At 43.4% G+C, this 13,849-nt stretch overlaps 1 long non-coding RNA gene across 1 annotated transcript in view; it reads right to left on the bottom strand.

The window, feature by feature from the left end:
* Nucleotides 1–2,947: 2,947 nt before the first annotated feature.
* The window catches only part of LOC121481297, a 39,859-nt gene continuing 28,957 nt past the window's right edge, over nt 2,948–13,849 (bottom strand). Inside the window, exons 5-6 of the long non-coding RNA XR_005985253.1 lie at nt 11,539–11,700; nt 2,948–3,007 (exon numbers count right to left, since the gene is read on the bottom strand). This is a non-coding gene — a long non-coding RNA (uncharacterized LOC121481297). The remainder of the gene's footprint in view (nt 3,008–11,538; nt 11,701–13,849) is intronic.

Genomic DNA, 13,849 nt, shown 5'->3' on the forward strand with positions numbered 1-13,849 from the left:
GTAGCTCAGAGGTTTAGCGTCGTCTTCAGCCCAGGGCTTGATCCTGGGGGCCCGGGACCAAGTCCTGCATCGGACTCCCTGCATGGAGCCTGCTTTTCCCTCTGCCTGTGCCTGTGCCTGTGCCTCTCTGTGTGTGTGTGTGTCTCTCATGAATAAATAAATAAAATCTAAAAAAAAAAAAAAAAACAGTCTTAAAAAAAGTCTGTCACAGGCTGAATCATGCCCCCACAAAACTCATATGTTGAGGCCTGAAACCCCAGTACCGTCAGAATGTGACTCTATTTGGAGACAGGGTCTTTAAAGAGGAGACTGTGTTAAAATGAGGCTGTTAGACTGGGTTCTGGTCTTATGTGACTGGCATCCCTCAGAAGCAGGGAAGACCCAAGGGGTGTGCGGGCACAGGGGAAGGACCATGAGAGAGGGCTGCATGGAAGCAGCATCCACAAGCCATGGGAGAGGCCTCGAGAGAACCAACCCCACCAGCACTTTGATCTTGGACTTCCAGCCTCTGGAACTGTGAGAAGTCAAAATTAATATTGTTCAATTCCCAGGCTGTAGCATGCCGTGATGGCCACCCGAGCTGGCTAAGACACACGGGGTGTGTGTAATGATGTCTCTACATCGGCGTCTCTCAAACATGCTTCCACAGGCATGGGCAGATCACCTGGGAATCTTGCTGCTATTTGTTGGGACTTAGGATCTCAGTTAAAATACTGTAAAACCACTTGTGCACAACTCACACGCAATGACTAGAACTACACAGATAGGTTGATGTAACAGCCAACCACTGCAGCCAACCACTGTCAGTATTCAGCAACGACAGGTGAATGTCATTTAGAACACCAGTGTCCTGTTTTTAAAAAAATAAGTGTCCGACGTTCAGTCAAGCATGAGGATGGCTCTTTGTGCATGTGCCACAACATTTACAGAAAATGAAGCTAAATTTCTTCTAGCTGAACATAAAAGATGGATAAGAATTAGCTAGCCAAATTACATCTCCCTATCCAGGATGGAGGATCCAACGGATATTAGTAATTTTTTTTAAATTTTTTTATTTATTTATGATAGTCACAGAGAGAGAGAGAGAGAGAGAGGCAGAGACACAGGCAGAGGGAGAAGCAGGCTCCATGCACCGGGAGCCCGATGTGGGATTCGATCCCGGGTCTCCAGGATCGCGCCCTGGGCCAAAGGCAGGCACCAAACTGCTGCGCCACCCAGGGATCCCGGATATTAGTAATTTAACAGACAATATAGTGAGGGGAAAAAAGACACATAGAATGTCTTTAAAAAATTAATATTGCTCAATTCAGGTAGGGTGTGCCAGGGTGAAAAGTCCCGTTGAATGACAAGCACTATACCCAGCACAGACCTACAGATGAAGCAAGAAGTTGAAACAATGGCACGTTCCCTTGGTTTTACATCGGTTGTAAAAATGCAGTCTTTGATTTAAGAACTAGGAAAGCAATTTTCAATTTTAGGCCCGGATTTAAAAATCTGCCATGAGTTAGGTTGTGGTAACAGTATAACATGATCAGAAAGTCCATGGCAGGATGAATAATGGCCTCCCCCCCACCCAAAGATGTCCATGCCCTAATCCCAGAAACCATGAACATGTAAAGTTAATGTGGCAAAGGGGAACTAAGGTCGGAGATGCAATTAAAGCTGCTCATCAACTAGCCTTAAAACAGGGAGATGATCCAGATTATCAGGTGAGCCTGGTGTAATCTCGGGGTCCTTTAAAAGTAGGAGGAGGCAGAAAAAGAGGGGGCAGAGGGAGATGTAGCCATAGAAAAAGGGTCAGAGATGCCCCACTGTTGGCTCGGAAGTGCAGGCAGGGCCCAGGGGCCAAGGACGCAGGTGGTCTCTGGAAGCCAAAACAGGCCAGAAAACAGTCTCCTCTAGAGCCTTCACCAACACTGTGATTTTAGCCTAGTGAGACCCATGTCAGACTTCTAACCTACACAACTGTAAAATAATAAATTTACCTTCTTTTTAAAGCCACCAGATCTGTGGTAATTTCTTCTGGCAACAATAGGAAACTAATACAAGGTCAGAATTTGACCAAAAATCCAAAAGCAATCCGAGAGCTGGAAATAAATAGCAACATGTGGTGTTAGTTTCTTACTAGGAGGACTTCCTTTGGGACAATTCAAAGATGATGTGTAACATTCTCTGAATCTTCTCCACAATGGGACATCTTGCTGCAACTTGATCATAAACTACTCTGCTTCACACAACGGGAATGCCAAATAAGTTCCATTAAATTCTTAGATTTCATCTAGATGAGATGCAAGGTGGTGGAAAGAAATCAGTGAAATAGGATCCTCAAATACAGAGCAAACCCCAACTTGGGGAGGAAATGACATAAATTCTGAGTCTAAGCACTTCACAAATATTTGTTATGGGATGTTGTTAGCAAAAAGCTTACAAAAATATCAAGGTCTGGCTATTTCACTTTTTATTTTACTTTTAAAGGGAGTCAAATACACATTTATTATCTTAGATACATACAAGATTTTTCTAAACCAAAGGAGCCACATGTGAAATATGTAACAAAAATGATGTTTAAATAAAACAAAACTCAAAAAAAAGAAACAATAACATCTGTGAACAATGGAAGAGAAGATTCATGTACAATTAATCCTGAAATTAACTTCCATACAGATTACTTTTCTGAGCATTACAGATTATAGGATAGTTTTGATTAAGCAAAATACTGCCATTTTCAGTCTTCTTTATGGTATCTTTTTTCTTGAAAAAAGAAAAATCAAATTTAAGTACTTTATGGATCTAGGTATTATTTTAAGGGTAAAAAGAGTCATATAAAAGATGGTAATGTCTATGAAATTAAAATATTTAGGGATCCCTGGGGTGGCGCAGCGGTTTGGCGCCTGCCTTTGGCCCAGGGCGCGATCCTGGAGACCCGGGATCGAATCCCACGTCGGGCTCCCGGTGCATGGAGCCTGCTTCTCCCTCTGCTTGTGTCTCTGCCTCTCTCTCTCTCTGTCTATCATAAATAAATAAAAAAAAATTTTTTTTAATTTTTTAAAAATAAAATATTTAATAATTTTTCTTCTTAATTGTAATTATACGCAACCTCATTATGTCTGAACTTGATCAAATGTAAAATTTAGGGACACCTGGGTGGCTCAACGGTTTAGTGCCTGCCTTTGGCCCAGGGTGAGTTCCTGGGGTCCCGGGATCGAGTCCCACGTCGGGCTCCCTGCATGGAGCAGAAACTGTGTCTTATTCATGAGAGACACAGAGAGAGAGGCAGAGACACAGGCAGAGACACAGGCTTATTAAAGATAAGACACAGGCTTATTAAAGACACAGGCAGAGACACAGGCAGAGACACAGGCTTATTAAAGATAAGCCCAATGTGAGACTCCATCCCAGGACCCCAGGACCACACCCTGAGCCAAAGGCAGATGCTCAACCCTGAGCCACCCAGGCATCCCTAAGAATATTTTTTGATAATTCCACTTGCCTCACCTTAACAGAACTGAGCAGAATCTCAGAAGTTTCTCCCAAATGAAATTAATTTTAAAACAAAACAAAACTACGATTCAGTGACTTAAGAATAGTGGTCTAATTTTGAATCACTGTTAATAGAACACAAATTATGTGATAATGTTGATTACAGCAATATAACCCATAATTTTGCTGAAATAAAGACAAAAAATAAATTTAATGAAACATATACTAACTTATAAATTATGTGTTTTTTATTACTTATCCAAATACCACTAATCCATCAACATAACATCCAGATCTGTACAACAATTAGTAAATTTAGTTGTCTCTGACATTTGCTTTTGCTATATAAAAATTAGAGCTTTACATATACTCTTTTGTGGTTATGAAGGGAAATTTGTCAAGGGAGAACAGAACCATTCTATATAACTGTTTCTAGCTCCGTACGTGACTTTTACACATTCAGACATAGAGTCTGTGGTCTCCCTGGTTCTCCTGATTCAGACCCAGGGCATGTTAGGAGCAGACCCTCTCTCATCAGATCATCATGAGAGGACTGCAGGATCAAGATTGCCAACCCCATTTTACAGATAAGGAAACTTAAATTCAATGGGAGAAGTTTGCAAGGTCATAATTAATAGCAGAACCAAGATGCAACCACTAGTCCGTTGGCTTGCAAAAGCCCATCACATCCACTGCACCTATGCTAGTGAAACAAGTGATTGCTATAGTTGACAAAAATGCTAAGTGTTAAGCAGAGTTCTCAGAAGGGAGAGATCACTGGACCCAGAATGATGGAAGAAGAACCAAGAAGAATGGCTGGGGGCCTTCTGGCTTGGGAAAGAATGATGGTCATTTTTTTTTTAATTTTTTTTTAAAGATTTTATTCATCCATTCATGAGAGACAGAGACAGAGAGAGAGAGAGAGGCAGAGACACAGGCAGAGGGAGAAGCAGGCTCCACGCAGGGAGCCTGACATGGGACTCGATCCCGGGTCTCCAGGATCAGGCCCTGGGCTAAAGGCAGCGCTAAACCACTGAACCACTGGGGCTGCCCATGATGGTCAATTAGATGTCACAAAGGATCCTTCTAACTAAAACAAAATGCTGGATGAAGTCTGCATCGCATGCTGGATAAATGTATCAGCAAGATGGCATAAAAGCAAGGAAGTCACCAAGTTCCCTAACAAAAAGGTAACCAGGAGCCCCATGTGGGAAGCTGCCTTCAGCATCAGCATTTCTGCTGCCAGGCTCTGCAAATAAGAGATGAACCCCAAGGCCCATCAAAGACAGACCTTGCTGGGGTCCTTGGGTAGCTCAGCTGGTTAAGCATCTGCCTTTGGCTCAGGTCACGATCCTGGGGTCCTGGAATCGAGTTCCACATCGGGCTCCGTGCTCAGCTGTGAGCCTGCTTTTCCCTCTGCCCCTGCTTGTGCTCTCTCTCTCTCTCTCTTTCTCTGTCTCAAATAAGTAAATAAGTCTTAAAACACACACACACACACACACACACACACACACACACACACAAACGGCAGATCTTGCCAACGAGGCTAGGACTCTAAAGATGAGAGAATGTGAAATAAATCCCACCAGGCAGAAGGAGAATAAGGAAAGCTGTCTTTCAGAAACAATCTCTCCCCAGAATTCAGAACCGTCAGCTAGATTTCATATGGGTTTCTGATCCAAACCCACATTACCTCTACGGTCCAAGAAATCTCAAGTGGTAAAATTAAAGTGGCTACAAACAGATAAAAGTCAAAGTTTTGTGGCTCCCTCCGGTAACAAAAGCAAATGCAAATCCTTTCTGGAGGTTTTTTTTTTTTTTTTTTTTTTTTTTAAAGATTTCTTTATTTATTCATGACAGAGAGAGAGAGAGAGGCACAGACACAGGCAGAGGTAGAAGCAGGCTCCAGGCAGAGAGCCCGATGTGGGACTTGATCCCGGGTCTCCAGGATCACACCCCCGGCCGAAGACGGCGCTAAACCACTGGGCCACCCGGGCTGCCTAGGATTTCTGTTTTAATGCAAGCATACACACACCTGTAAACAAGGCCAGGCATCAGAAATGGCAAAAACCATAGATGGCAGAAAGAGAGATTGAGGAACAGGTACTGAAATATAAAGCCAGTATGTTCAATATGTTTTAAAAAATAGCTTAAAAATAAGAATAAAAAGTAAACAGACTGGGGCACCTGGGTGATTCAGTCAGTTAAGTGTCTGCCTTTGGCTCAGGTCATGATCCCAGAGTCCTGGGATTGAGCCCTGCTTAGGGCTCCTTGCTCACTGGGGAGCCTGCTTCTCCCTCTCCTTCTGTGTGTGTGTGTGTCTCTCTCTCTCAAATAAGTAAACTCTTTAAAGGTAAAACAAAGAAAGAAAGGCAAACAAACTTACAAAGAACCTAATATAACTTGGAAGTTAAGAAACATTGAAATAAAGTCATTGAAGGGATAAATAGCAGACCGGATCTAATTGAACAGAAAATCAGTGAACCGAAAGCAGATTCAAAGAAAGCAGCCCAGAGAGATTAAGAGGTAGATCTGAAAAATCAAATAAGAGACAGGGAACATTTCTCCAGAAAGAGAAAAATATATAATGCTTTTGTTGGGATATTTGAAAACAAACTGATAAGCTTCTAGGATTTGAAAGTTGCTGGTCTGCAGATCCAGTAAGTTAGGTGTGGCAGGAACAACTGGTGCTCACCACATATTCCATTTACTTTCCTACATTTCTCAGACTTTTTGCAGTTGTTTTGGGGCCATGTGACTATTTCTGGTTAATGTCACATCTCGGCCACGGCAGTTCAAAGCAGGGTATCTTCTTGTAGTAGATACCACGATGCACTTAGGAGGGAACCCTTCCCTCAGAACTGGGTCACCCATTCCTCTCTGGGAACTGCCACTACATTGACCATGTTATACTCCCTGCCCAGAGGCGGCAGACATATCCATTGATGATGGATATGAAGTCCCGACTTCCTCTTCTCATTTGGGACAAGTATGAAGGACAAACCCCATTCCAGAACATTCTGTGTGATCAGCTGGGGCCTCACATTCCTGCCTAATACAATTTTTCTTGTTATAATAGCTGGAGCAATCACTAAACTAATAAATACAGAGCATATTTCTAGATATTAAGTATAAAACAAGTGGAGGAGAAAATCAAATGTTAAAAGGAAAAAAGAAATAAGGATGTAAAACTCAATCCAAAGAAAGCAAGAAAAAAAGAAAGAAAGAAAGAAAAGGACAGAGAAAATAATAGAAACCACATAAGATGATCAAAGTAAATGTAAATATATCAATAATCTTTATAAATATAAACAGACTAAACTGTTCAGTTAAATGACAAATATTGTCAAACTAGATAAAACCCAACCGTGTGCCATTTACACAAGATACAGTTAAAATCTAAGGACAAGGAGGGGTTAAAAGTCAAAGGAAGGAAAAAAATAAACTAGACAAATAAAAACAATAAAGTTGGACTCACTATATGACTGCAAGACAGATTCTAAGTTGAAAGCATTACTAGATAGCAAGAAAATCACTCCAAATAATAAGAAATTTACTGCACTGGGAAGATATTACATAAATCTGCAGTACCTAAAATATACAGTTCAAAATACATAAAGCAAAAATTGACTTATATACAAGGAGCAATCCACAAATCTGCCATCAGGGAGGAAGATTTTAACATATCTCAATGACGGATACATCAAGCAGAATACAATTAGTAATAATATAAAAAAATATTTGGTCTGGAATGCCTGGGTGGCTCAGTGGTTGAGCGTCTGCCTTTGGCTCAAGGCACGATCCTGGGGTGCTGGAATCAAGTCATGCATCAGGCTCCCCACCCTGCTTCTCCCTTTGCCTATGTTTCTGCCCCTCTCTCTCTCTCTCTCTCTCTGTATCTCTCATGAATAAATGAATAAAATCTTTAAAAAAAACAATTTTACAGGACCCATATGCAATACTGCCCCCACAACTGAAGATTATATATTATTTTCAGGCACACTTAGAAGATTTATGCACATTGATCATGTGCTAAACCATAAAGCTAGTCTAAACAAATTTCCATGATGGGAATGATACAGAGGACACTGTCAGGCTGCAATCAATTACGTTAAATCAATAACAAAAACTCCAGACTTTTGGGAATTAAAAAAAATTCACACACACTTCTGAGCAATCGTAAGTTACATAAGAAATCAAAATGGAAATTAGAAATGAATTCAAACAGCACATGTAGTCTGCAGTTAAAGCAATACTTGAGGGAAATATATGTACTCAGTTGCTTACATTAGAAGGCAGAGTGATTAACTTAAGAAGTTAGAGCAGGAATAGCAAAAGGAACCCAAAGCAGAAAGAAAATAATAAAAAAATAACAGACATTAGAGATATAAAATACATAACAGAAAGGCTCCACTGAGCCACAAATCCACCTCTTTTCAAATATTTAAAAAAAAAAAAAAAGGCAAGCTGGCAAGATTAAGAGGAGAAAAAAACCAAAACCACACGATTATGTCAATAGACACAGAAAAAGCATTTCATCCTTTTAAACTTCTTCAACCCAGTAAAAGCCACAGCTAACACTCTAGTGGTAGAAAATAGAATGCTTTCCCCCTAAGATCAGGAACAACACAAGGATGTCTGCTCTCACCACTTCTATGCTTTATCGTGGCAGAAGTTCCAGCTAGGTCAACTGGATAAGGAAAAGAAATAAAAGGCATCTAGATAGGAAATGAAGATGCAAAACTGTATTTGCAGGTGATACAGCCTTACATATAGGAAATCCTAAGGATCTAATAAACCAAGAACTAAGAAACTTTTAGAACTAATAAATAAGTTCAGCAAGGTTGCAGAAAGTAAGATCGATCCACAAAACTTAGTTTTCTTTTTATATACTAGCAATGAACAATATGAAAGTGAACTTAAGGGAATAATTCCATGTACAGCAATATCAAAAACAATAAAATGCTTAGGAATAAATTCAACAAATTCTTTTCATGGTGTCAACCCGTGCACTGAAAACTACAAAATATCACTGAAAGAAATTCAGGATCTAAATAAATGCAAAGACATCCCATGTTCATAGATTAAAAGACTTAATATTGTTAAGATGGTAATGGTCCCCAAGTTGATCAACAGATTCAATGAGATCCCTAAAATAAATCCCAGCTGCCTTTTGGTTTGTTTTGCAGCAATTGACAAGCTGATCCTTAAATTCATATGGAAATGAGACAGCCCCATGGCTCAGCAGTTAAGTGGTTTAATGCCACCTTCAGCCCGGGGTGTGATCCTGGAGACCTGGAATCGAGTCCCATGTCAGGCTCCCTGCATGGACCCTGCTTCTCCCTCTGCCTGTGTCTCTGCCTCTCTCTCTCTCTCTCTCTCTCTCTCTGTGTGTGTGTCTCTCATGAGTAAATAAATAAAATATTTTTTAAAATAAAAAAAAATAAATCCATATGAAAATGCAAGAGACCTTAAACAGTCACAACAATCTGGAAAAGAAAAAAACAAAGTTGAAAGATTCACATTTCTCAAGTCTTACTACAACACTACAGTAATGAAGACAGTGTGGTACTGGCATAAAAACAAATCAACAGAATAGAAGTTAGAGTCCAGAAGTAAACCCTCACATTTATACTCAACTGATTTTCAGTAAAGAAGCTAAGGCAATTTACTGAAGGAATAGTCTTACCAAGAAATGATGTTGGAACTACTTGATACCAACATATATATACATTAAAAAAAAGAAAGTTGGACTCCTGTCTCACACCACATGCAATAATTAGCTCAAAAATGGATCACAGATCTATATGTAAGAGATAAGATTCTTAGAAGAAAATATAGGAGCAAATCTTCATGACCTTGAATTAACCAAGGTTTCTTAAATATGACACCAAAATCACAAGCAAGAAAATGATTTAAAAAAAATAGATTAATAGCAAAATTTAAGAAGTGCTTCAATATTTGCAAATGACATATCAGATAAAGGGCTAGTATCCAAGATCTATAAAGAACTTACTAAACTCAACAGCAAAGAAACAATCCAGTCATGAAATGGGCAAAAGACATGAACAGAAATCTCACAGAGGAAGACACAGACATGGCCAACAAGCACATGAGAAAATGCTCCGAATCACTGGCCATCAGGGAAATACAAATCAAAACCACAATGAGATCCCACCTCCCACTAGTGAGAAATGTGAAAATTAACAAGACAGGAAACAACAAATATTGGCGAGGATGTGGTGAAAGGGGAACCCTCTTGCACTGTTGGTGGGAATGTGAACTGGCGCAGCCACTCTGGAAAACCGTGTGGAGGTTCCTCAAAGAGTTAAAAATAGATCTGCCCTACGACCCAGCAGTTGCACTGTTGGGGATTTACCCCAAAGATACAGATGCAGTGAAGAGCCAAGACACCTGCACCCCGACGTTTATAGCAGCAATGTCCACAATAGCCAAACTGTGGAAGGAGCCTCAGCGCCCATCGACAGATGAATGGATAAAGAAGATGTGCTCTATATTTACAATGGAATATTCCTCAGCCATTAGAAACGACAAATACCCACCATTTGCTTCAACATGGATGGAACTGGAGGGTATGATGTTGAGTGAAGTCAATCGGAGAAGGACAAACATTATATGGTTTCACTCATACAGGGAATATAAAAAAGAGTGAAAGGGAATAAAGGGGAAAGGAGAGAAAATTAGTGGGAAAAATCAATGAGGATGACAGCACATGAGAGACACCTAACTCTGGGAAACGAACAAGGGGAAGTGGAAAGAGAGGTGGGCGGGGGGATGGGGTGACTGGGTGACAGGCACTGAGGGGGGCACTTGACGGGATGAGCACTGGGTGTTATGCTATATGTTGACAAATCGAACTCCAATAAAAAAAATACACACATACACACACAAAAAAGACTTGTGTTTCAAAGGATACCATCAATAAAGTGAAAAGTGACACCTTGCACATTGCAGGCTGTCAAGAAAAATGTCGTGACTGAACGATCAAAGGATCAGCCCATGCTCTCACTAGGTGCTGCCACTAGTGCTCTGTGGGTAGAAGCCAGCGGAGAAAATCGCAGGAGGCGACACAGCCCTGGGAGCATATGCAGGGCTTCCTGCGAGGCCAGCCTCGTTTCTGTCTGTCACCTGCCGTGTCCATTGTCGCTTCCCACTAGACAGCTCTGCCTGGTGTCCAACCGTCCCCTCGGTGCCACCTAGCTGCAGCCACCCAGCCACACACTGGCCACCTGCCCGCTTCTGAACTCCGCGCACAGGGCTGAGGGCGCCCAGGACTAGTGTTCCCGAGTGGAGAGGTCCCCCTTCATCTGGTCTCCTCCAGATGAAACATCCCACTGTGAAATAACACTTGTTCATCTTCCGTGAAAGAGGAAGGGACTCTGACAGTGGCAACAATGGTGTGGAGGAAATGATGCCTTCTCTGCCGGGGACAGGTGCGCCGGCCTGCTGAGGCTCACCAGCAGCCTGGCCTCACCGCAGACCCATTACCAATGCAGGTGGCCGATGCGTACAGGGGTCTCAGGATGGCTGCATGGGAGCTCAGGGGCCCAGCAGTCCACAAGGGGGCCCGGGCCCAGGCCCGCGAGACCACCTCCTCCTCGCCCCCAGCTGCACCTGGCCTGAGCCTCCTGCAAATGATAAGGACAAGGGCGAAGCCACACCCGAGGTGCTTCACCCCTGGCCTGCTTCCCAGCACCCAAGGGAGGGTCCCAAAGAAAACTCCGACCCAGCTGGGCGCTGCTGGCTACATCCCTTTGGCTAGAGCGTGGAATCTCCATAAAGACTTCGCTTTGGGATAAAATACAGATGTCACAGGGAAGGGTTACAACATCAGCAGTTTCGGGATCGTTCCCATTTCCAGGTTCAGCGTCGGCGGGGGGCGCAGGAGACTGTCCTTCCCTGGGGTGGGGTGTCTATACAGAGCAGGCTGGCTGGAGCAAAGCCAGGAACTGCACCCCCGCCCCGCCCCCCTCCCTGGGTGCAGAGACTGCACCCGTGTCACTGCCCCGACCTTAAACACTGGACGACCCCACATACCTGGGGTATCTGATCGATGCTGAAGAGCCGGGGAAGCTTGAGGCTCAGCATCTCGAAGTTAGGTCAGGAAGGCCACTGGCTGACAGCTGCTCCCCGTCACCCACTCAAAAGTTCTGACATGGCCTGGGGTGCCTGCGGCCCGCCGGTGCCCGAGCTTCTTCCCTAAAAGAGGACGGCAAGAAGAAGTGCAGTCAATCCAATCCAATCCAATCCAGCCGGATCAAGGCTGTCAGGTTGTTTGACCATGGAACAAACACTTGCTTGTGATGGCAAAATAATCAGGCTTCCTTAAAAACAGCAGCAAAACTATCAGACTGCTGAGTCATATATTCCAAGAGTGCGGGCGGGAGGTCATTAAATCATAATATGGGTAATCATGAAAGTGTGGGGCTGGAAGGGCGGCAGAGGCCACCTGGTCCCCTCCCGTCCCGAACCAAGGCCAGAGGGGTGAAGGAGGTCTCTGAGGTCGCATGGCTAGGGGAGGGCTGGAGCTGCTGGCTCTCCGCTGTGTCGTGTGCTGCCCCTGGGCAGACTGTGTGATCCCGGGTCTGTGGCCACTCGGTGGGCAGAGGAGGATGAGGGCTACGCCCCAGATCGCCCAAAGAAAAGCAGCTCTTCCAGAAGGCCGACGGGAGCATGGCTGCCCTGAGACCCACTCAAGAACCAGACAGGCAGATCCGAGGCACTTGCTGGAGACACAGCAACTCCAAGTAACCAGGCTGTTTAAATGCGGGATTAGGACTGCTTAACAGCTGTGAGTAATGTGAGCTAGAGGACCCCAACCCCTCAGGACGGGCCTAGGAAACAAAAACATCCAAGCTCGGTCTAGCAAAGAAAGAGCAGGGCTAGGAATTTACCCTGGTTCACACCTGTACCCCTCGTGTCACACCGACCACACCTGCCTGCAAGCAAAGCTACCTGCCCAGGTGCCTGGAGAGGACCCCTCCTGCTGGGATGGCTAGAAACTCAAGAGTGTACGCCTGGCTCCTCCCAGGCCTTTGGCAAATACTAGTTTAACACCATTCATGAAAGCCATGATGCTCGTCCTCTGAACTTGAAGTGTGTTTTGGTTTTTGTGGTTTGTTTAGACTTTTTGATGCTTATTATAGTTCTTTATGCTCTATGTGTTATTATCTGGAAGTCTGTAGCAAAATACAATGTATTTGTGTTTCGCCGCTATAAATTTGCTTCTTTCTCAAAACCACTGATGTATTATTCACAACAGTCAAAAGAGGGAAACAATCCAAACGTCTGCCAGCAGATGAATGGATGAATAAAATAACCAAATATGGTCCAGGCACACAATGGAATATTACGCAGTCTCAAACAGGAATGCCACGGCGATCGATGCTTCAACATCAGTGAAACTTGGAAACATCCCGCTAAAGGAAATAAGCCAGTCACAGAAAGGACAAATGTAGGATGCCTGCGTGGCTCAGTGGTTGAGCATCTGCCTTCAGCCCAGGGTGTGATCCTGGGATCCTGTGATCAAGTTCTGCACTGAGTTCCCCGCAGGGAACCTGCTTCACCCTCTATGTCTCTGCCTCTCTCTGTGTCTCTCGTGAATAAATAAATAAAATCTTTTTAAAAAATGGACAAATGTTGCATGATTCCACAATTACAAGGCACCTAGGGCAGGCAAATTCACAGACAAAAAACAGATCAGAACCTGGGCTGGGGGAAGAATGGGGTGTTGCTGTTTAATGGCACTGGGTTTCTGTTTGGAATGATAAAAAGTTTTGGAAACAGCTGGTGGTGATGGTTGTGCAGCATTCTGAATGTGATATTGCTGAACTATACACTTAAAAATGGTTAAAACTGTTGATTTTATGTTGTGCATATTCCACCCCACAATGAAAGCTTGTGTAATATTTCCAAACTACGGAATAATAAAGAAAAGGCTTTTTCTAGAAAATAATTTTTTTTAAAGCACAGGTACGTTTCACCCAGGTTAAAGAAAATAAAAGTTAATACTGTGTAAACAACAGCGATGTGAGTGGGCCCCGGCACACCTCGGTTCTCTCGGTTTTGCAGACCTAATCACCAAGACCCCCATACTCTCGGAAGCACCATGAATCCACCTGGTGGCAGAACACGAGGCGAATGAAGGTCCCGTACTGTGGGGAACTCAGGCACACCAGGAAATCCTCAAACAATAATGGGACCAAGTCTGGTCTCCACAGTCCTGTCCACCTTGGTCCTCTGGTTCTCCCCCGAGTAGCCTCAATGTCACAGGCAGGACAAAGACAAGAAATGGTCGCCTACTCTCCCAGCACACGTCATCCAGACAGGATGACCACCAAACGCAAAC

Source organism: Vulpes lagopus, chromosome 2, assembly GCF_018345385.1.
Source record: "Vulpes lagopus strain Blue_001 chromosome 2, ASM1834538v1, whole genome shotgun sequence".
Lineage (NCBI taxonomy): Eukaryota > Metazoa > Chordata > Mammalia > Carnivora > Canidae > Vulpes > Vulpes lagopus.